The sequence below is a fragment of the Bombus pascuorum genome, chromosome 13, assembly GCF_905332965.1.
Source record: "Bombus pascuorum chromosome 13, iyBomPasc1.1, whole genome shotgun sequence".
NCBI classification, from domain to species: domain Eukaryota; kingdom Metazoa; phylum Arthropoda; class Insecta; order Hymenoptera; family Apidae; genus Bombus; species Bombus pascuorum.
Genome location: NC_083500.1, coordinates 1664212 through 1687770, shown reverse-complemented (window position 1 = coordinate 1687770; position 23559 = coordinate 1664212). Strand labels below are relative to the sequence as shown.

Below are 23559 nucleotides of genomic sequence, written 5' to 3'. Positions count from 1 at the left end.
TCGTTCTTTTTCTCGCTTCTTCTTATTCCGTTTTCGTTTCTTTGTCTTCTCTCTTCTGACTTCTTTCACCTGGGTCAGGCGGCACTCGAACATTGTCATTGTTTCGCGGAACAAAGGAGTTCCGAAAGGAATTTCATTGGACGTCCGTTGATTACGAATCGAATTGTAAGAGATACAGACCTTGCGTCCAACTTGGATTCTTTGATTAATCCACGCTGAATCCTTCGCAGCTACGCCTGGAAATGACCAAGCATTGTCGAACTGTTGAATCGGCACTTTGGTTGGATGCACGCTGCAAAGAAATCGGGTTTACGAACTCTGTGTTGCGACGATCCTGGACGAAAATAGAAGAGAAAATGGAAATTTGGGAGTTCCGTTCTATTATCGTTGCTGATACCATGATGTGTTTGGCAGTTTTATAAGAAGCTCCATGCTAAAGCATCGGATTGGGAAAATTGAAGAAATTGTAATAAGAACTACCCGTGTCTATGTTTGACTTTCTCTGAAAGAAAAAATAATCTGGCATCCTGTTCGATTTCAAGCTTTTTTAATAATATACAATAAAATGTTGAAATTTAATTAAAGCTAATTTAGTTTATTTTATTCATAAATGTTGATTCAGACGAATGATTTCGTTCTTATTTAAGTAAAAAATTACAGAAGAATTTCCAAAAAAAAAAAAAAAAAAAAACAAATTTTTAACGATATGATCTATTTGAAACCGGTTGGAAGATTCTAATTCCAATGCACTTCATACAAATCAATTCTGCAATTTAGTTTTTAAGATGTCACAATTGTACGCTGGTAATGAATTTTCCAACATAATATTCTCGTATTCGCTATTAAAAGTTATTCTGTCAAGCGACAAATTGGACGCTTACTGTTGTTATGTCGTATGAATACGTGTCTTGCCACACCGTGTCGCAATTCCATCACATGTGATAATCACACTGCTAGATATTCTGCCTATAGCGCATATAAATTATGCGAAGACATACATATGTATATGCATACGTACGTTTCTAGCACCTCGCTGTAAAATATGTCATTAGTGGAAAACTGGTAGTGGCGACTGGTACATAGCATACTCGCGTTAGATAATTATTTGTTCGACAGAAATTAAACACGCACCATTTTAGACTTTCTCATTCGATAACAAAGATGACGTAATTGCTATTGCTCTTTCGTCTTGTATCTTCAATACTTGCAACTTTATTTTCAGCTACGTTTTAAATTGTCTCAATATAACCATGGCTCATATTCGTGTCTCGTTATAGTACTAATAAAATTTCAGAATGCTTTTGTTCAAACAATTACTTCTAGGAAAACCCTACATCTTTTTTTCTGTATACCCGTTACCTGGACCCGTTATGAAGAAAATAGAATTTAGTGAAGTAAATAAAAATTAAAAAAAGAAGAGCTCCTCTTTATTGTGCCCTTGAATATCAATGTTGTTTTGGGTTATAAGGTCTAGAAACAAAGAGCTATAAGTAGATCTTTGTTCCTGTCTCTTGTAACTTTCAGCTAGAGTTACACACCAAGGTTACTTTTTTTGGTAATGTCCTTTGCTGTAAATGTATCAACGTGCTCCCTATCACCTTCAATTGTACTGTAACATTGCTAGAGTGAGGGTCTGGATCAGTATACTCTATACTTATACTTATTTCAATATATATTTCTATTACAAATTCATCCTTCCTCTATTAGATGACCTCAACAGCTTTATATGACGCATACGATATTACATATATATATAAAAGTTTTCTATAGTAAATGTTCAAACGTAATTGCGTGAGTCACTATATATGTAACAGAACTTAGGAATAGAAACAGCATGAAATAAATCTCGAAGGGGCGCCAATTATTCGGATATCGAAATCGATGTTATCCGATCGCGTCTTTTGTTGTCAATCCGTCGACTTGTTTCTTATCCAATTGATCCAAAGAGCAAGCATCGGGCTGCATCGTCGCGTTTCCTCCTGTAACCGAGAGTTAAACCAGTCACGGGGGAATAGCGCAAACAAGGTAAACAGCCTCTGTTATAATGGCTCTGTTTTCTCTAAACCGTGTGCATTTGCTTCGTCTTTGAGAGGCAAACGATACATAGAAAGCATCATAGGTCGGCGAAAGTAAGACGATCGATGGAACCGCTGGAAATTTTTTTTCTTCTCCTTCTGTGAACGAAGAAGTCTTCTTATCGGTTTTAGCGATCGTTAATGCCTCTCCCACAACGACGGAAGAAGTCTCGAACTACTTATTTCCTCCGGCAGCCGTGATATAAGTCGGCCGGAGATCGGAAAGTCATATTGTACCGATCGCCGAGACATTTGCGGAATCCAGCCGCGTGCTTGTTTTCCTTTTGTTTGAATTGCCACCGCTTTTTGGCCCATCGTTTCTGTCTGCGTTTCCACGTTTTTCTGCTTCGCTGTGAGAAATCATCCCGGGAGGAACGCTGCGTTTTCAGTACGGTAATTTTGTTTGCTCCAAGTTAAGCCCACCGGAAGTTGTTGATAGAGAAATCGTTTTACTACGTTTTCATGCATCTGCGGAAGCAAGAATGTGCGTGATTTGATGGCTGAATTTTGCGAATTGACTCGATAGCTGAATGTAGTCCATCTTTGAGAATGGTAGCGTATTTGCTGAATTATTTCATAAAGAAGAATCTGAACTCTGATTGTTTTATTTTTTTTAGTAGAAGTCAAAGTCGTATTAGAAATGATTATATAATCATTTTCTATATAAATTGCACATACAAAATTTTAACAGTGTTCGCGTCGTATAAACGATACGTCTGACCATATGTCATCCTGCTCTACTTACTCACTTGAGTCATTTTATTCGTTTGATTAGCATGCTTATTTGTATTGTACCTTTTCTCTTTCATTTATAATATGTTTACAGAATTTTGACCTGTAAATCAGAAGCTGATGAATTTCTAATACATCATAACAGAATATTACTTTTTTTCTCATTGCTCATTATCTAATTGTATTATCAATTTAATTGCAAAATCAATTTGTAATCATACACAAATATAGGGTACATCTTCCGGCAAATTTCCAATCGTTTCAAAGTTTTCCCAAATTTTTAAACCAATTAAGGCTACATTTTGTCGATTACATCTCTGTAGTTATTTATTTCTCTGGATCTCTAATTTGGGACAATTGAACAGTGTGAACGTTCGAAACGGAAAGGGGGGAGCCCGGAGATGTGTGATTGGATAAATGTCGAAAACAAATAGGATGATTCCATTCAGAAAAGAGAGGAGGTAGAAACGAGTATGGGAAAGGGAGGCAGAGTGAGAACACTTCTCAGCATGACCATTGTTCAACATGCGTTCATTTTAATTGAAAGGATACATGGTGCACACGAAACCTAACAAACGGCACGTGTCATCGCGCCAGCTTCAATATTTGCGCTCTAGCACATAGCCGCTGAGATTGAAATGAATTGAATGAATGCTGGGACGCTGGGGACGTTGCTAAAAACAACAAGATACTGTGCAAATATATAGAAATACGAAAAGTATAACGACGACACTTGTGTTCAGTCGTTGGCAGTTGTAAACAAGCGTGACGAGTAATACCAGTAGCTGTCGAGAGATATGGTTGTCGAGCGCCTTTCGATAACAACACACTAAGCATGCCGCATTTCACTCAAGCGTGCGGATTTTTATATTTTTACTACAACTTCCCAAACAAGCATTCGCGAATCTATCTGTGTTACATACATGACATTTTTTCAAATTTCTACCCATAGAATGCTACGATCGTTTCACGAAAACAATTTCGATAAAATCGAAGTAACAGTGACCACAAGAGGCAGTGGCACGCAAATTATGAACGCAAAGAAGAATTTCAACATGTAACAAGAGAGAAACGTTTTTCGCTACCAATTGCGAGAAGTAAGATAAATTATAATTATAAACTGGGAATTATTATTTTCATGTATGAAGTTATATAAATTTTTATTAGGAAGCTTGATATTGCTGGAGACAATAAACTCGTAAGTTCTCTGAAAAGAAGGCGTATCGCTATCGGGAACTCGTTTCGTTTTCTCAAATCTCGAAAGTCGCGCACAAAATTCCAGGCGCGTACTCACGACGGCGAGAAGATTGCAAGGATGCTGTGAATGTCGAAGAAATGGCAAGTGTTGGCAACGAAAAATTCGCCCAGGATTCCGGTGGAAAGAGCGTGCAATGCGGTCTAAATATTTGCTCGGATGGCAATTGTCGTTAGAGGGTAGGGTGATGGAAAAAGTATGTGGTGCGCGCGGAATACACGCATTCTCTGGCTGGGTTGGCTGTTTTAATTGAAACGGTGCGAAAGGAGGCGTAGTCGGCGGCAAAAACACCGGCACGCGGCAATATTTGCAGCGAAGTGTAGAAATTGGAACGACTCGCCCTGAAGAATGGCGTCATTTTGTTTGGCCGGCTTTGTTCGCGCCGTTTACCCGTTTCCCGACGTTGCCCAAGCATCCGACCGATCGATCCCCGTCGAATACGAATAAATCCGATTCCGTCCTCCGGTTATTCGATGCTAAATACTCCGACGATTGTTCCACGTGCGTTGCTCTTCGTCTATAGAACGCGTGAGATTCCATTAAATGCGATTTTCGAATATCGATCGATTTTTCACAAACGATCACTTCTCTGGTCGTTTCCTAAATTCGTTAAGCTTTTCTTCAAAGTATCGGAAACACGAATCGTTTCAATGTAAAGTAACTGTAAAAAATACTTACGTACCATCGTATTTATTATAACATTTACATACTACGGTAGAGCCTATCATATGTTCCTCTGTAGTATTACATTCGTAGTCAATATTCGTCTCGATAGTCAACTTCATTGTCTGAGATTTGGTTAAATTGGAACGCCATTATTAAGTAGAAGGATAAAAAATAGTGAATGGGAGAAAAGGTGCGATCAGTATTTCATTTTTCGTCTTTATAGTTCGTTTGATTAGTGTGCAAACGAAACACCCGTTCGAATATTCTTCATCTTTAACACTAATGCTGTTACATCTATACAGCTTAAACATAAGTATATGTTACACGCAAATAATCTTAATGTTAATCCTTTGTATTTCAAACTACATTATACATTTTATCGTGATTGTTTCCCATTTACTGTTTCTTCGTATACATATTTGCATCATATGTTGTAATATTACTCAGATATAATAACAGTTAAAATTCGTAGGAAATTGTTATATAGATTAATATTACAAGTTAGTTTGATGGCAGAAAATTTTGTTTCTGACAATTTCATATGCACTTGGTACTGACTGGGGAGTATGAATAAATTAGATTTTCGAAATTTATTTCGTTACAATCTCTTCTTTCTCCCTGTGTTCCTATTTCATAGGTTCCCACTAAAAAAAAGTATCGTGCCTCTGTGTGCATACAATAATGAAATTGTGAAAATTTAATTTCCATCCGTAGCTGAATTTACGTTGAAATTTCTTTCGCCTGTCATCTGTCGTCTAAAATGCATTTTTATACCATAAAATGAGCATTATTCGACAAATACATCCTAGCTCTATTCGCGAGTGTTTCCGTTAACAGTTGAAAATTTTGAATACAAAAGAAAACCAAATAGAAAGACAATTTTATCTGGACTGTATTACAAACTGAAGAACTGTAAACTGTAAATTGATGATGTCAATGAATTTAATTGTATCATACAAATAATTTTATCAATAAATAAATTCCAGCAGTCGTTCGAAAGAATTTATTCTTCGCTAACTAGGAACCAAAACTACTAAAATATGCGGAAAATGCAAAACAACGATGATTTCTAAAAATATTCTTACAAACATCGTATCTCTATGACGAAAGTTCGTGAATGTCAATGATTTAAATTAAGAAATTTATTCTGCTGGAAACTAAAGTATACCTAACTAAGGGATAATTAAAACCATAATTTTCAAGTTGCTACGAATCTTTTTGAACAAACTGAACTGGTGTTCAATGAATAGTCGCCGAATACATTGATTTTGCCACAAGCCGCGCGTCAAAGGGGACCGCGTCGAGGAACATAAGGAACGTTGGAAAATCGAAAACGAGGAAGGAAAGGCAAAACCAAACTGCCTGAATTCCGGCGATGTGGCCAGCGCCATTTGCCGGTACGACACATCCGAAGATTCGTGGAGGCAAAACTAAGTTGTTGAAACTCGCTTGGCAGTCGTCAAAGCGGCGCGACATCGAGGCAAGTGACATGGTAGCGCAACGTGGAGGGATTAGCACAGGTTCTCGTGGCAGTTTCGTGACCGACTGGCACCAGCCACCGCAGGATCTAATTGTGTGTCCTGTATTTCTATCCCACACACACGCGCGCGCTCGTGTACACATATACGCGTGCATTGCATATCGTGTAATCCACGGAATGATTTGTATTCAAAGCTCGCCAAGGAGATAGCGTAACGTCGCGATACCAGCTATTCTAATTGACTGGTTGTGTGCTTTTTGCTGTCCGTGCTCCGATACGTCGCTTTTCTACGATTGCAATTTCGCGTTTTCGTGGTCTTCCAAATAGTTTTGAAGAAAATATATGCATACTCGAAGTGGAATTGTATATTCCTTAGCACATGCCATACCAGCGCGGGAAATCAACGTATGTAATTTATGGTTAAGCGAAAGAAAGAGCCGCACATATGAAATGAAAACCAAATGAATGAAATTCATATCATGTAAAAAGTATTCGTATTTTTCGTTGCGTCAATATAATGTTACAAAATAAATCTGCAACATTTCCTTCGTTAAATCAACGAACATTAAAGAAGCAGTAAACAAGCTACGCTTCTAGAATTCTGATTATTTATTCGTTACTAATGAACTTTCTTCTTTGTGTTGTTTCTTCATGAATAATTAAAACGTCCATTTGATCGGAAAATATTTATTCCGACAATAAATAGATTTCTACGTTATTGGATAAACCTGCACAAAGTACGAATTTCCTATTAAAAGGAGGGGAAGATTAAGAGAATTTTATTTCGCGTTTTTAATTTGCTTTTCCCCATCGGAAAAAGGAGTATGATCGAATTACCTGTCGGTAGCCTTTATAATTATCTTTCTTTCATCTCTCGTATCGCTAGGGAACTACAATTATCAAAAGAATTCTGTGATTAACCGACGGATTTGTGCGTAACGAAACAAATATCTTGCAATTTCTCTACTCTCCTCTTTTTCCTCGACTTTGAGGCTACAATGATAAACGAAAGCACTAGTCTGATCGTTTGAAAACCGATGGTTTTTTGGAGGTCATTGACGATTTTCATCGAATTAACAACATGGTAAAAGATGTTCGCTGATATGTCAATGAAGGCTGCGAGGAAAAGTTGTAAATTTAAAAGTCTTTTACGAGAAAATTGATATTAAGTTTATGAAGCGAATAAGCTGTTTCTCGTAAGTAGAGTAAGCTACTTTAACTAAGATTTTCATTCGATTCTTGGGCCTCGGAATGTACCTTTATCCACCCTGTCCGTAGTTGTCGCAATATTAAAATCAATTTATAACATCAACGATTTCATTCCAATATCAAAGATAATATTACTATCATTAGGTATTGTATATTAATATACCACTAAATAAAGGAAAGCCTAAATAGAGTGTCGAGAATTAGTTAAAGTCAGAAGTTTGACACGGACTACTCGAAACATCGGAGAGATTAACACAGTTCTGTAATTGGTTTCGTAGCTGCCTGGTGCAGCTGTGAGTCGCAATTGCGTTCGATCGCGGCACATGTATATGCAACCCCCTCGAGAGGACATCGAGTCGACAAATTACGTTTACTTTCACATCCGAACAAGCTGCGACCGCGCTTAAATTCATTGCGCACTCCACTTGCAACTACTTGATCTTAGCAATGACTGGATCAACTGGAAACTTTTCGAAAGCATTTCAAATGTCTGATCGTTGATTAGAATCTCGTTGCTCCTTCCTTACGATTCCTACACCCTTGGACAAAAAGATAGCACATGTGTGCTATCATTAATTTCTCATAGATAGAGTCCGAATTTCCCAAGTTTGACGAATGGCATATAAACAGTACCTTGTAGTAATAAGGTATATGAGCTTGAAACTGTATCTTCGCTATTCCTCTTGTATTTATCAACAATGATTGTGAAATCCGGTCGGCGAAATGATAGCACACTTTCAAAAGTTGTAGTGTTTATTATCTACTAAATTGTACAAAAATAAAAAACCTTTTAAAATTTAATAATGTGTGGATCCTCCCTTATTCTCCACCACCTCCAGCATTCGTTTCGGCAAAGAACGATATAGTTTTCTAATATAATCCAGCGATATATTTCTCCATTCCTCTTCAAGGCACTTTTTTAACTGATTAATACTTTCAAATTGCCTATTTTCTCTATAAACGGCATTGCTTAATTTACTCCAACAGTTTTCGATTATGTTTAAATCGGGGGAGCATGCAGGCCAGTCCAAAACTGCAATATTTTCTGTTGAAAAATATTCTTTCACAACCTTAGCGGTGTGAACTGCAGCATTATCTTGCTGAAAAATAAAATCTTGTCTCGCAATATGTGTTGCGTACTTTGCAATTTGATTTTGTATCAAATTACGATAGGTTATAGCATTCATCTTGCTGCGAATTGATATTAAATCAGTCTTTCCGTTATACCCAATACCTGCCCAAAGCATAATGCTACCTCCACCCATTTGACGCCGTATTTGTGACAATTTTTTTTTTCTTACATCATGATAGTAAAAATTGAATCCATCTGGGCCATCTAAATTAAATCTTTTTTTATCTGTAAATATAACTTTCCTCCACTTCTTGTTCCACCGTATATGTTCTTTTGCAAAATATAATCGATGCTCCTTGTGAATCTGCTTTAGAGCTGGTCTTCGTTTTAATTTCATCCGCTTTATGTGCGCGGATTGTTGTAGTACACGTCTGACATTCCGAGGATTAGTTTTTACGCCAACTTTTTCTGCAATTTCACGTGACGTGAGAAGCGAATTTGACGCGGCACGTAAAATTGCACGTTTTTCACGAGTACTAATCGCGGAAGGTCTCCCACTGCTTTTTTTTGTTCCATAATTATTTACATCTTTCAGTAAATTATAAATGACTTTCCGACTTCTACTGAGAACTTTTGCAATTTTAGAAATAGTAAAGTTTTCTTTCTTTAATTTCAAAACTGTTTGAATCTCTTCACTATTTAGCTGTTTTCCACGTCCCATTGTTTGAATCGAAATTTGTAAGGTTTCTAATGAAATTCTTCTACTTTTCACTACGTCTACACCACTCAGAATACACAGAAATACTAAGGAATGGAAACAAAATGCTTGGTGTGCTATCATTTCGCCGACCGGATTTCACAATCATTGTTGATAAATACAAGAGGAATAGCGAAGATACAGTTTCAAGCTCATATACCTTATTACTACAAGGTACTGTTTATATGCCATTCGTCAAACTTGGGAAATTCGGACTCTATCTATGAGAAATTAATGATAGCACACATGTGCTATCTTTTTGTCCAAGGGTGTACGTTCCCTCTGTCTTATGCAAGATGTCACAGTTAAATTTAATTAAATTGTTTCCACATTATTTTTTCTCGTTGTTGAAAATAAGGAAACGTGGCAAATTGTGAGAAGAATTTTAAACATTGTCGGGAGGAGTTTGGTTCCAAGCGTCTGAACAGAAATATAATCTCGATAGTCGCGTTTCAAACAATCTCGTTTAACACACATAACACATTTTTTATGAAAATTTGCTGTGGTTCGAATATTTTGATCAGTCGCTACTTGATGATACGATCGAGATACAAGAATTTTCGCCAAGAATTAAAAGCAATTTTTATAAATTCTGGGAAATATGTTAATTAATAGATTTGTATTGATAACACGAAGTTTATTGAGCGAACGGATAAAAGTCGAGCATCATAGTTCACAACTTGAACTGAATCCCGTGGGACGACATTGTCGTGTTAAATTTATCCGTAGAGCTGATGCACGTTCAGCGTCATCATAAAATCTAGTCACGTTTCTAAATGCATCTTTACGCCATAAAACAGCCATAAACGTAGTCACGTCGTGTTCGATGAAGCCTTTTCATCCGCAGGCAAAACTGACTCCGTAAAAAGGTGTAGTGTACGTTACTTTAAATTGCCACTTCGTTATTAATTTGTACACTTTGACCAAATGTAAGTAATTACATACTTGCATTACTCTGTGTATGTACTCTGCACACTTGCGAGCAACAGTGTACCTTGGTGTCGTAAATTTATCTCTCTTTTCCTCGATCGACGAAATGAGAGCATTCTCAAAAATAAAGTTCCATCGTCCATTCGCAGATTAAATCTCTGATTTTCGTTCGTTCCAGCGTGAAAATCCCATATTGATATCGACGTTTTCTACAAAATTCAATTTGCCGTTGTTTACCGTAACACGCGAACGATCGTTTCGCGATTTACCGGAGTGACTTTAATTTTCGTAAAAAAAAAAAAAAAAAAAAAAAAAAAAAAAAAAAAAAAAAACCGGAGAAAGAAAGGAAAATAGATCGTTGCACAACCGGATACACGCGATGCACGTCGTACGGTATGACGGACAGAAGCACAGTAGGAAAATTCGATCACATCCTACAAGCGTTTTTGTGCGACACGTTCGTAGCTCAAAGTTGCTTCTCGAAAAGCATAAATACACGTCTCTTTCTGTGCCAGGTCGGAGTATCTGAAATTTAATTAGCAAATGTCAGCTAACGCGTTCTGCTCGCAGAGTTGATTAATGTATAGACCAGGGATCAAAGAGTAGCACGAGTATGGAAGCCATTCCAGAGCCAGCCTTCCGTTTCCCACTTACGTTGTAACGTGTAATCACACGGTTTATTTGCATGAAGGATATCGTTCGGGACTCACACCGAGGTGTAATAAAAGCTTTCGTCCCTCTGGAAATGGTTGGTTGTCTTTGCATCGGTAGTTTTGCTACAATTTCTGAAATTTCATGAGAAATTGAAATGACAGGAGAAACGATATTTTGTCTCTTTCGACGTTCTAAGAACCTGATTATATATTTTTTATTATTTGTAGTTGTATATATAAATTCTTTTTAGTAATTAGTCGTGCCTATGTTATGCTACATCAATAATTGTTCTTATTTAAGAAAATAACTCTCAGAGATGAAGGTTGGAAGTATATTTCTCAAAATATGTTCCTCCTTACACCGCTAGGAACAATATTAAAAATAGTGGGATTATACAAATGGATTATATAAATTTTATGCTTTTGAACGATTGTTTCTTTTTTTTTTTTTTTTTTTTTTTTTTGGAAATGACTTCGCTTTCAATATTTCGTATGTTCCTGTATATTATATACATCCTGTGGATTTTTACGCATGAAGATTTTCCATAAATACAATCTAGATGTAGCGAACTGTTAGTAATAAAACGTAATAGCTTTATTTGAACTTGTTTGAAAAGGATGTGTAGGCTGTAAGTTAATAATTCTCGTGTTGAAGTTCATCGCGTCAGGTTCAGGATTTCTCCATTTTCCTTTGAGTTTATTGGAATGCAAGCTGTAATATCAGGAAATTGGAAGTAGAATTTAATTTTGAATCTTATTGCCATATTTTTTATTTTCTATAGCATGGTAAAAATTAAGGAATATTCAGTAAATGTACCACTTCATGTCTGCTTCTTCTTTTCAGATTTATTACAATCATCCCTTTGATGTTCTCAGCTTTATCGTAAATAGTTTTGTATCTCGCAACTTTTCTGCATAAAATTCCTTCTCACTGCAGTTGTTACGAACCGGTGACAAAAATGTTTCATTCTGAAAGTTTCAGTTTATAAGGTAAAATTAAATGCACTTTACGTATACTCTTGGAATGTGGTTATTACGTAAATATGTATATTATATGCACGTGCAATGTCGTTACTTCGTGAATTATAATACTTTTTTAAACTTTCAATGCTCTATGGTCACAGTATTACAATCAAAAGACGTTCTTGCTTAAAAATAAAATGGAAATAACGTGTTCCCTCGGAGCAATGGACGTTCCGTCCTTCCTCAGGCAGGCCAATCACGCTCCCAAAGTTGCTCTTATAATACCGATGTAAAGTCAATCTCAAGTAAGCCTTGGTTCGGCAGCTTTATCGGCGAAGAAAGATTTCGCGTAATATGCAAAGCAGCCGAAAGTCGATCCGTCCCAGATCAGCATAAAAATTGCAACAATGTTATCATGGATTCTAGTCTTGACTGATAGCACCGTTTTTTATAGGTCGACTCATTTATCACAAACATTTTTGTTGAAGTAACTACTTCAAGAAAAACTCTACATCTTTATTTATGTAATTCCAACATAGAAATTCTTCAACGATTCCAATAAGAAACTCTAAGATCCTTAATAGATGCACCTTGGTATGTTACCAACGAAACAATACATTACGACCTTAAGATACCTACAGTTAAAGAAAAAATATCCAAATTCAGTAATAGATATAACATAAGAATTAACAACCGCCAAAATCCACTAGTTACTTAATTACTTGTTTCACTACATGTTAACTACATTTCCCTCTAGATTTAAACATTAGATTCAGCTAGAATCAAACATACGATAATCACTTATTCACGTTATAGTACCATGCCAGAATGATTTACTTATAATTCTCAATGATAATTGATTGTAAACTACTTCCAAATAAAAAAAAATCTTTATTTATGTATATCCCTGACCTGGACATCGCTATTACGCAGAAATATTCTAAGTAAGAAGAGATGCATATTATACCCTTGAATATACATTATGTTTTCGGTTGCAATGTCTAGAAACAAAGGAACTAATAAAGAGATGTCTATTTATATTCCTTGCATCCTCTAGCTAAAGCTATAAGGTTAACTTTTTCGGTAATGTCCTTTTGCTATAAATACATGAACGTGCTCCCTATTGATTCCATTATATTGTAACATTAAGAGAGTAAGGATCTGAATCAGCATAAACTTATACATCATACTTATACCTTTAATCATTTCAATATACTTCTCTATTACAAATTCATCCACTGGTTCTTCAATCAATCAACCTCAATCTCAACAATTTTGAATATATCTATTGGTCAAGTATTTTTTCTGCTTTATCGATAACGTATTCGATTATTACTAAGTAATAGCATTCCGTTTATGAGGATCCATCTGTATGAAATGCTGAAATAGATAGAGTCTTAAATTAAATGTTATAGGAGGCACAATGTATGTATATGGAATGTTTAGAATAAACGTATGAGGAAATACGAAATCAAAGACGTAAATTAAAACACATAATAGAAAGAGAAGTAATGAAGAAGTGAAAAGGACCACACGAAATAATAATTACTTGAAATTAATCGATACTTTTGAGGTATTGAATATTATATTAAACGATTAATTTAGAATTAGCAGTTATTGAAAATTCTTAGGTATCATTAGCAATATATATTCTAATCAATAAACACGAAATATTTAAATTTGCCAGGTAGCCTAGTTCCAGTTTAATTAATTATTTCCTCATAAACAGACGACAATGAGTTAATTGATAATTATTTCACAAAGTAATCAAGCTAGCTTTACATTCCCTAAATGAACATCCAATACTCTTCAACTTTAAACAGTTACCACTCGAACCTATTAAAACACACCACGAAGATCTAACTTCTGGTCGACGATTTATTCCGACACGGTCGGAAAAGGGATTTCTTCTCGAATCGATTCCAATCGACTGTTTTCGCCAGAAGGTCCCGAAGCTTTTACACTGAATAATTATCAACTGGATTTCGAAGGAGAAGATCTGTTCGCTGCCAGATCCGTTCGTCCATCGCGCGAACCAGATCACAGGGCGGAAATTTAAGAACTTACTTGGAAATCCCTTTCATCAGGAAAACGGACAGGCTCTTATTGTTAGCACCGCGAGAACTCGTTTTCCACCGGTCGGCCATTCATTCTTACAGCGTACATAACTGCCTTCGCTGAAAATCTCATCTCCTGACAAATTTTGTTACGTGCCCGCAGCAATTTCCGCGTATAGTTCTCCGTTGCTCCGTTCCTCGGTGTTTCAGTTCCTGTAACGTAGCCTGTCACATTTCAAATTGAACTGTTCTCCACTCCTCTATCCTATATTGTAGCAAGAATCAAAAAGCTAGTTTGAGCTTTCGCTACGACGGTCTGAGAACGAGATAATTTAACGATTACACACGGTGACTCGCGAAAATATTCCAACACTTGTGGATATCTCTCGTGAATGTATTATATGTGTTCTGTATGGAACAATTTGAGATTTTTTTCGACGAATAAGGAATAAACTTCCTTTCAATGAAGAAAACTTGAATCCGTTTCATATAACACACGCAATATACAAATAAAAATTGTCTACGATAAGCAACTCATCCTCGCCACGTAAAAACTAGGTTCAACAAATCATCTTACCACCAAATTCTTGATACATCCCGGGCACATGTAACGGAATGCAAAAGCACCCTTTGAGTCGCGCGTTGAATATGCACGCGTTCATCAGAGGTTCCTGAATGCGCGATCTCTCCCTCTCTCTAACGCATACTCGCGCGAACTCACACAGAATCGAAACAGAGAATACAGTGGAAACACGCGAGGCGTGTAAGCTCGTGCCAGTTCAAGCCGGGTCGGTTGCATAATACGCGTGAACCGCAGAAAATAGCCGCGCGAGCTGAAACGCGGAGCTCGGAAAATTACGAGCTCCTTCATCTTCCCTTTGCCGGCCAACGCAGCAAGGCTCAAAGGACAAACCGTCTCGTGGAAATTCACAATCGCTCGTGCAAACGTGTCCTGCTTGACTCTGTGTGTTCCTGTAGTTCACACCTGTATACGTACCCTGTATCCTTTGTATTCGTACGGTATATCTGTGTCTCTTTCCATGTATCTGTATATACATGTACACGCACGTCTGTCTGCTTGGTTGGACGACTGAGTCAGCTTTTAAGCTCGTTGCTCATCCAGCTGAATTGCCGAAGCCTCTTTGGATGGCTGTCCCTCTTTCACTGGCTGTGCTTCTTTCTCTTGCCCATGGAATATATGAGAGAGAGAGAGAGACGAGAGAATATGAAATTAATTAAAAAGGTATCAGATACGTGGATTTCTACTGACACACGCTCGCGAACTCGTCCACGACACGACTGCCTGTTTCGCTCATTCTTTTTGTCATCCTCTCTTTCGGTTTCGTTTGAAGCGACTCGAAACCTTTGATGAACCGTCCTTGAGTAGATTTCTGGATTGCGGTGAATTACGGTGATTCGTGTGAACGACCGAGATTTGCCAAGTTATCGAATAGTACGACGGACGTTTAGCGATGTTCTATTTTATTTGTATGATTTCAAATTACAGAGTAGTCTAATAAAGAACGTACAGGGTGTCTTTTTTGTTCTTAATAGGAATAAAATTACTTTGCCCGTGTTATCTTTAAAATGAAAATAACAAGATATCTATTTGAAATGATTCATTATTTGAAATTATCTTTCTTATTTTTATTTCAAATTCAATTTGCTTAAGCTTGTTCGATACTTAGGGAAATTACATACAGCTGACAGAACGTTAAACTCTCAAACATATGCTTGCTTTTAACATCCAGTGTACATCGCACTTCTTGATATAAGTGTTTCCTCATTGACACACGAAGAGACGCTGAATAGAAACATTCCACAGCGAGAGCAGTTGGGCAACAGCCAGCATGGGCGCAATTAGTCTGCAACGATAATTCTCTAGAATACTAACCATTAGCCCAGTTCTTGCGTCAGGAAAGCATGCATAATCGAGAGACGTACCTTGCCTTTTTCTCCTCGTTTCGTCAGACAATCTGTTCGCCTTATCTTCCCTTTTCGCTTCCTTTAACCCTCTACCAGCTCGATTCGTCTTTTATCCGCGACTCCGAATCGTATAAACGACCCATCCAGCCAGAAACTACAGAGTAGCACTCGCGAGACATGGTATGAGAAGATAGCTTGAAGAGCCGCGTGTTAACGTTTCATCGGAGTTACTCGACGAAGATTACTTGGTCGGAAGGACAATTGAAATGAAAAGATGCAGAATTAAACGTACCGCGCGTAAAAGTTTTACTTCGGGAACTGCGCTAGTTTTCCTTCATTATAGAGATTCTTGTTGGAACGATAGCTTGTTTGTGGAACGAATTTAAATGGCGACGTACAATGTTTCGTATGGACTAATTAATCAGACAAGCTATATATATATATATATTCTAATTTCGTGAGAAATGGCTGCTTAATGTATTCTTCAATGATTAAGTATGACATACTTGTTAATAATATCTAACACACGTTAGATTATTGAAAAGTATGTTAGAAAAAATGACGTCGATACGTCTATCAAACGATATCAAAGTGAATATCAAAAAACGCACACTTTTCTTAATCTCATTTGATGGTAATGAGGATATCTATTTTTACAGAAGACATAAAGTATGTTTTATGATCAAGATCTTTAGAATAGAATACTAGATACTAGTTAAGTTATCTGAGTTTTTGATGGGTTTGTGCAAACATAGCAATCAACGTGTTAAAATTTGATTTCCACGGCACGAATCCGCAGTAGGACTTAAGTTTGTGACAAGATGCGTTTAGCGGAACCCAATTCAGACTTTGTTAAGTAGAATGCATTAATAGTCTCTCGCGGTTATTGTCTGTTCCCATTACATTCTCGTGATTCCTGGTTATAATTACTACTGCGTTCACGTTTCCAATAACCGTGCTGGTTAATGATATTTTATGGATATCCTATCGGTTCCCATAATTCTACATCTGTATTTTAGGGCTTCCGTTTCCGCTCAAACTGCGTTCCTTGGAAATAGTGGGTATCTCTCTTCCCCTCTCTCTGTCTCTCCCTCTTTAAACAGAATACTGCAGCAAGTTAGTCAGATGTTATATTATTAGAATATTGGAAGTATGAAATTATTTAAATATAACTAAACATTTTTAAATCTCCTTCCTTATCGATATTAAAACGCTTGTTCTTTTTTTCTATTCCGCGTCAAAATTTCCGTCCGACTGACGATCATTTCAGCTATTAAAAAATAGAATGATACAGGTAACTTGCAACGATTGCTTTTTCAAAACTAATTAAACTTTTGGGGAACTTTGCTTGTAAAAAATCATTTGTGTAAATTTCTTATTTTTCTCGTTCGTGTCAATTAATATTCGATGATAAAATCAAATCGATAAATATCGAGTAAATCGGCCAAGTCAGGTTTAAAAAATTTATTCGTCAGTGAGATAATATATTTTAAGGAAGATGTATTGAGAGCTTGACTGGGGTCAGCTTTGAAGTACGGCGATCGATACTAACGACTTGAAAAATACGTAAACATTCTCTGCCCGTGAATTATGGAACAACATATTTTTAGAAGATCTTCCTCTACGCCACTATAAGTATTCTTGAAACAATTTAAATAATGGTTACTCTACTTGTATAATATGTTTACATGCGAGAAGGGTTCGCAAGAACTTTGTTTTATCTAGGTTAGAAATTTCCGAAAACTTGTAACCATTTCGTCGACTACTTGAGAATTCTACTTTTCCTTGCAAACTGATTTACTGCTAAAACTCTTAGCATATATATAATGTACAGCGAATTACAATTAAAACGTACGATAAAAATAAGGCAGATATAGAGCGTTAATTGTAAAAGAAATTGTACAAAATTATGGTCGCCTTAGAACAATTTAATTTTTCTTTGAACATTCATTATTCATAACGAAGAGTTTCGACAAGAAAATTCCCCCGAATTACAACGAAATCGTAGAATAACCATTTTGCTGAAAAAATTAGACTTATACTGAACCTTTTTGCTGAAAAAATTAGACTTATACTGCTGTGTATCCGTGCCAAAATTTATCAGGGGAAGACAATCTGGAAACGGGCGAAGGTTTGTATTCAGGTGGAAGAGGGAAAATGTGTAATGACTGTGGAGAGTTCGTGTTAACTTGAATATTCAGACACAAGTAGATAAGTACATATCTAGTCAGACAACTTTGCCAAGTTGCAATCAGGTATTTAGCTCCAATTGTTTTGTGTCTCGACAATTTTGACAGGGAAATCTCACAGGAAACGATACGTATTACTCGTTACTCGTTATACAATAAATATTTTTCATTTTGTAGTTTTTCAAAAATATCTCTTGTAACAAATATAAAATTTAATTGAAGATATCGAAACTACAATTATTTCTTTCTCAGCTATATTGTTAGAAGAACAAAAAAAAAAAAAACAAATATCTATCGAATAGAAATGAAAAATACTAGACTATTTTCTCGCTTTCCCGAAAAAAAATAAAAAATTGTTAGGGGCAGTTTTTGATATCTTTCGATATAATAAATTTTATTCTTTATGTTTCTTTGACGGTTCCAGATCCAATTTCAACGAAATATCAAATTCTCGATATAATAACTGGGTGTTGCAAACAATTATATTGTGAAAAGAATAGAAAAAAAGGAGACGGGTGTAAAAATGAAACGCAAAATGAACGCCTGCGATTTCTACAATAAAAGAAACATCAACGTGAGTCTCGGATCGCCGAACGTCAGCTATTGATCGGTTTCCCTAAAATTACAAAGAAATTGCTTTTTAAAGATAGCGGAATCGCAATTGACTGTAACCAGATCGAAAGCAGTTGCGGGAAAGCAATCGATCTAAATAAAATATAGGAAATCAGATGTGTTTAAAATTGTTTGCTTCTTAATGTTTGCATTCCATTTCAATTTATCATGAAACTATTGCGAACGACACCGTGAAAAATATATTTATTATTAGAGATTTTTCATGAATCATAGAAACGAGGAAACCAAGTTGATCAAACTTTGTTATCAAAATAAAATACTTCTGAGCGATAGAGAATGAAGACAGAAAGAAAGAAATATTATAAGAAATCGAGAAAACAAAAACAGAAATTGGAAACCACGCTTGAAAAACGCTAACGAAAAATTGGCTGGTCGTTACAGAAAACTGTCAAAAATAGAAACAAAATTACTATTGTAACGTTTAATCGTCGTCCCAGCGAGTTCTATCGTTTCGCTGAGCGTTGCTTTTTGCAGCGTTGGCAAAAATAGCGTGACAGCGCTCTATCTTGAATTTGGATCAGATAAAAAACACCAGGACAACGGAAATCGTGTTTGAAAGTTCATTTTATAACGCGTATTAAGATACGCCGCCGTTACGACGTTCTCATACTCTCGATGCACATATTGCATCGCAGCATAATGCAGTCATGAAAGTCACCGATGGTTTGGGGGCGCAACTTGAGCGACTGCAGCTGGCGAATAATAAAAGCTGTCGTTGGCTGTTCCTGGCCTCGTTTTCCGTCTTGTTCCGCCGTTATTCTATAGTGTAAAAAAGCATTTGGCGAACGATTGTTTTATTTTGGTGATGCAAACGGATCCGCTTGAAACTCGAGCATCCCGTCTTTGCCTTGTTACGCTGCGCGCGTGATTAAAACACCACAGATTTTCCGGGCCATTCCTCATCAAATTTGCTGAATTCTCTCGTTTCCGGCTTTTCTTACGTTCCTCTAGAGCTTTATGAATAAGCGAGTCATTTTTTATTTATATAGAATATTAGCTTCTTTGGATAGTTGACATTTATCATCGGCAGCGTACGGATTTTTACGCATTTGTGAAAATTTTGAAAGCGTAAAATTGCGCAGAATGCACGTAATATGAAAAAATATGCAAAATGTCCTAAACGCAGTGCTTCATATGATGCTCGTTGAGTAAAACAATTTTCTAGCGAGGTTCTACTATTTTAATTACATACTCGAAAATGTAAATTTGCATAGATATCCCGTGGACTATTTATAAATGTTAAAAACATCAAATGTTCGTTTGTCGATTTCCTACAAGTCTCAGCCACATACGCCGCGTTCGGCATTTCTACAAAAGAGAAAAAGAATTTCGATACGTAGAAATCTGTTGGATTTTAGCTTTTCCTCACCCTCTCTTCCTTTCAGTTTTTCCGCTTTCTGCTCGAAACGTAACCGTGTAAAGAGATCTGGCTGTCCAGTTTGTATCTGGCGCCACTTTTGATACACTGACCACAAAAATCTCGCAGTCGCAGTTGATCAAATGACATCGTTTAGACCGGAATGGAGAATTATTGTTTAACAAAAACTCTAAGCTCTGACTAAAAACAATAATTGGATTACAATATTTTTACACATTAATCCTAGACTTTTAATGTGAATCTAACGTGTTTTTATCATTGTTTGCATTTATTTGTTACTTAATCATCTGTATTAATTATTTTTTTAACACAGAAGTTTAACACAGTTTAAAAACTACTCTTTTCTATCCCATTCTTTTAAATATTTAAACAAACCGAATAAATTTTTCGATGACGATTTATCAAAAAAATGTCTTACGTAGGTACGTGCTACGCTATGTTTTTAATCCATTTTCCACACAGGATTTTCTTGCTTTAAACTGTTTAATGATACATAATTTCTAACAGACGTCTAATTTTTATAATGATGTCAGGGAAACGTCAATAATCGATCCAGAATATCTCGTCCGATATCTACAAGCATTAAGAGCATGCTCGTTGCGAACAAAAATTAGCTCCAAATAATAATTCGAGCAGCCTCTAATTAATACCGGCAAGGTTTCTAAAACGTCATCGATAGTCGATACTCTCCACTCTCTTTCCTTTTTCATCTCTTGGTTTTTGTTCAGCCGTAGTACTCGACGATTCTCAGGCTAGCGGACGGACAAATAATTCGTGGCTCGTTCCAAGTGGCTCGTTAATTCTTCGGCGTCACGATTCCACGATTCTCCGGCATCGAATGTCGATTTCAGACCTCTGCACCGCGCACAAGGCAAACTCCCCTCCGCGACAGTTTCCCCCTTGAACACAGCCAAAACACGAACTTACCTCCTTTCGAGTCAGCCAATAAAAATTCACTTTGCGAACTTTACGCTACTCGATTTTTCGCTGGCTTGCTCTTCCATCGTTTGCAAATTCTGCGGAGAAGTTGGCCGACACGTTCGATGTTTCGGGAAGATTCTCACACATATTGTCAATGCGTTTGCTACTCTTTTATCGTGATTTGTCAGTGTAAATTGCTCATAGTGCTTGGCTCAACATTTTATTACATCGCGCGGTATATCTTAACACGAGATAACTTTTATGTGACACGCCACATTACCTTTTTTAATAATCAACGTCGTGAATAACCAAACGAAAGGAAGATGAATAAAATTTAATGAAATACGATAATGAACGTAACGAGTAGTTCGTTTCCTATATTCGTGAAATCGAAAAATCGTATTTAGAATTCTACGATAAAACTTATACGATTGTACGTTAAAATTAATGCTGGATTCGCTCCTAGTATGGAATTCGAAGGAGTGAACTTGCTGACACGACAGCGAAAGCTGCTTTCACAGATTTGAGCGAGATATTTAAGAAAGCTATGACTGATATCTCTGAGAATACGTGATCGAAATGGATTTAAAGAAAGGAAAAGACTTCTTTCAAATTTTACAATGAAACCAAAACCATAGTTAAAACCTTAGTTTGTTTAATAGAAAGCTCTTTCGTGAATTGATTATTACGATTAAACACTGCAGAGCTTCATCTCTAGCTCGAGTTCGCATAATTAACGATCCGAAATACTCATGCACACACAGTTACCATTAACCATATTGCGTGATAATGCTTTGTTCGACATCCAAAGAGTGAAATTAGCTTTACAAGTTCTGGAACTCAAGTTACAACTACCCCTAAATATGACTGTCTTATGTTTTCAAAGTAAGTAATATTACTTACTTTATAAAAAAAACTATAAAAAATAAAGTATAAATCGACGTGTATAGTTATATTTACAATAAGCTTAAATGAAAAAGGGAAGCTCGACTAGATCTATGACCTCACATGACGTTAATTTGGATTGCGAGCTTATGCTTGGGCTCTTCCAAATTGCGGCAAAGAACGTGATACGCAACACAAATTGCAGATTATTAATATTTATTATTCATGTTATTACAACAACGATATACTGCAGAATGATTAATAATAGACTGATAAGTACGTCGTAGCAAAATAAGTCAGTCATTCTACGTATATGCGACACTGAAAATATTTAATGTTTGACATCATAAGTTATCCACGAGTCATATACTCAGTGACACGTTTACACTTCGCTAACCGCTGAAGTTGCGCTTGATCGAGCACGTCGTAACTCGAAACTTTATAACTTTCTTACCACGAGAACTACTGAAATAAAATTCGAACGTTAAAAACCCTTTGGAATTTATCTTCGATATTTACACTCCACTTAAATAATAATTAAATTTGTCCAATTCTAACGTTCGATAAATCAAATCGAATATCATTCGTGATATCAAATGGTTAAACTGTTCTCGATGTTGACCACGTCGCATCGTGGAAAAACAAATATCGATTTAAAAGAAAATGTCGACGAATAACTTTCCAGACGATGTTGAAGAAAGGAATTCTTTTTTAATCGTTACCGAATTCAATTCTTAAAACTACGGAAAATTTCTCTCAGTGGTCTTTTCTTATCTTCAATAGTAGGAGGTAATTTAGATAGTCAACTTAAGTGAAAGTGTATAAATCTGAAGAAATGGTTAGTACATCTCTAAAGATAGTACTTTTGAACTTTGAAGTTACCACACTGAAAATTTCCAACGATTTAAGCTCTATTCTCGGATACTCTAGAATCTCGAAACTCTAAGCTTCGTAACTTTAGAGCTGCAGAATTCCAGCCCGACACATACACCAAACGTCTACAGAACATTCCCCAAATGTCCACCAAAATCCCACCATTGCCTATCAATCTTCCAACAGAATCAAAACTCTCGACCGCAATGCTTAAGTCGAAATACGCTACTATTCAAGAGTATTCGAATACTTGCTTATATTTGACAAACTATGTTTTATATGCTTCAATTACGTTCGGATAAATTGAACTTTGGTGATTTCATTCTTAATATCACATTGCTGATTATCATTAGAACTATGTATAATAGCATATTTTAAATTGATTTTTGAAAGGCAAGATAGTGAATATCGTGGAAGCAATTACTTCAAGAAAGACTCTACATCTTTACTTTTGTATATCCGTGACCTGAAGACCGCTGTTACGAAGAGAATAGAATTTAGTGAAAAAATTCAAAATAAGGAGAGGTCCATATTATTGTGCCCTTGAATATAAATTTTGTTTTGGGTTACAAGGTTTAAAAACAAAAGAGTTGTAAGGAGATTTCTATTGCTGTTTCTTGTAGCCTTCAGCTAAAGCTACACACCAAGATTATCTTTTTGACAATGTCCTTTGCTATAAATATATGAACGTGCTTCCTATTATACACATATTCTATACGATACTGTAGTAATATATCTTTTATGTATACCTTGTATTTTACTCTAATTACGCACACCTTGTTCACACGAATATTATACTTTATTCTACTTGCGTAACCTCTGTCGAAAAAAATATTCCGCTCTTCTTTAGTTAGTCTGTCTGTGTAAGTACATTACAGTGAAATTGTACGAGTGAAATTTCAAAC

General features: G+C 36.2%; 1 protein-coding gene and 1 long non-coding RNA gene across 3 annotated transcripts in view; one reads left to right on the top strand and one right to left on the bottom strand.

Annotated features, from left to right (window-relative positions):
• The window catches only part of LOC132913464 (zwei Ig domain protein zig-8), a 739765-nt gene that overhangs the window by 338712 nt on the left and 377494 nt on the right, over positions 1-23559 (top strand). The window lies entirely within an intron of this gene.
• On the bottom strand, positions 12985-17135 carry LOC132913115 (uncharacterized). Its single transcript, XR_009659329.1, has 4 exons — positions 14918-17135; positions 14427-14834; positions 13860-14062; positions 12985-13172 (listed from the first exon to the last, which is right to left on the bottom strand). It is a non-coding gene; the product is annotated as an uncharacterized LOC132913115 (long non-coding RNA).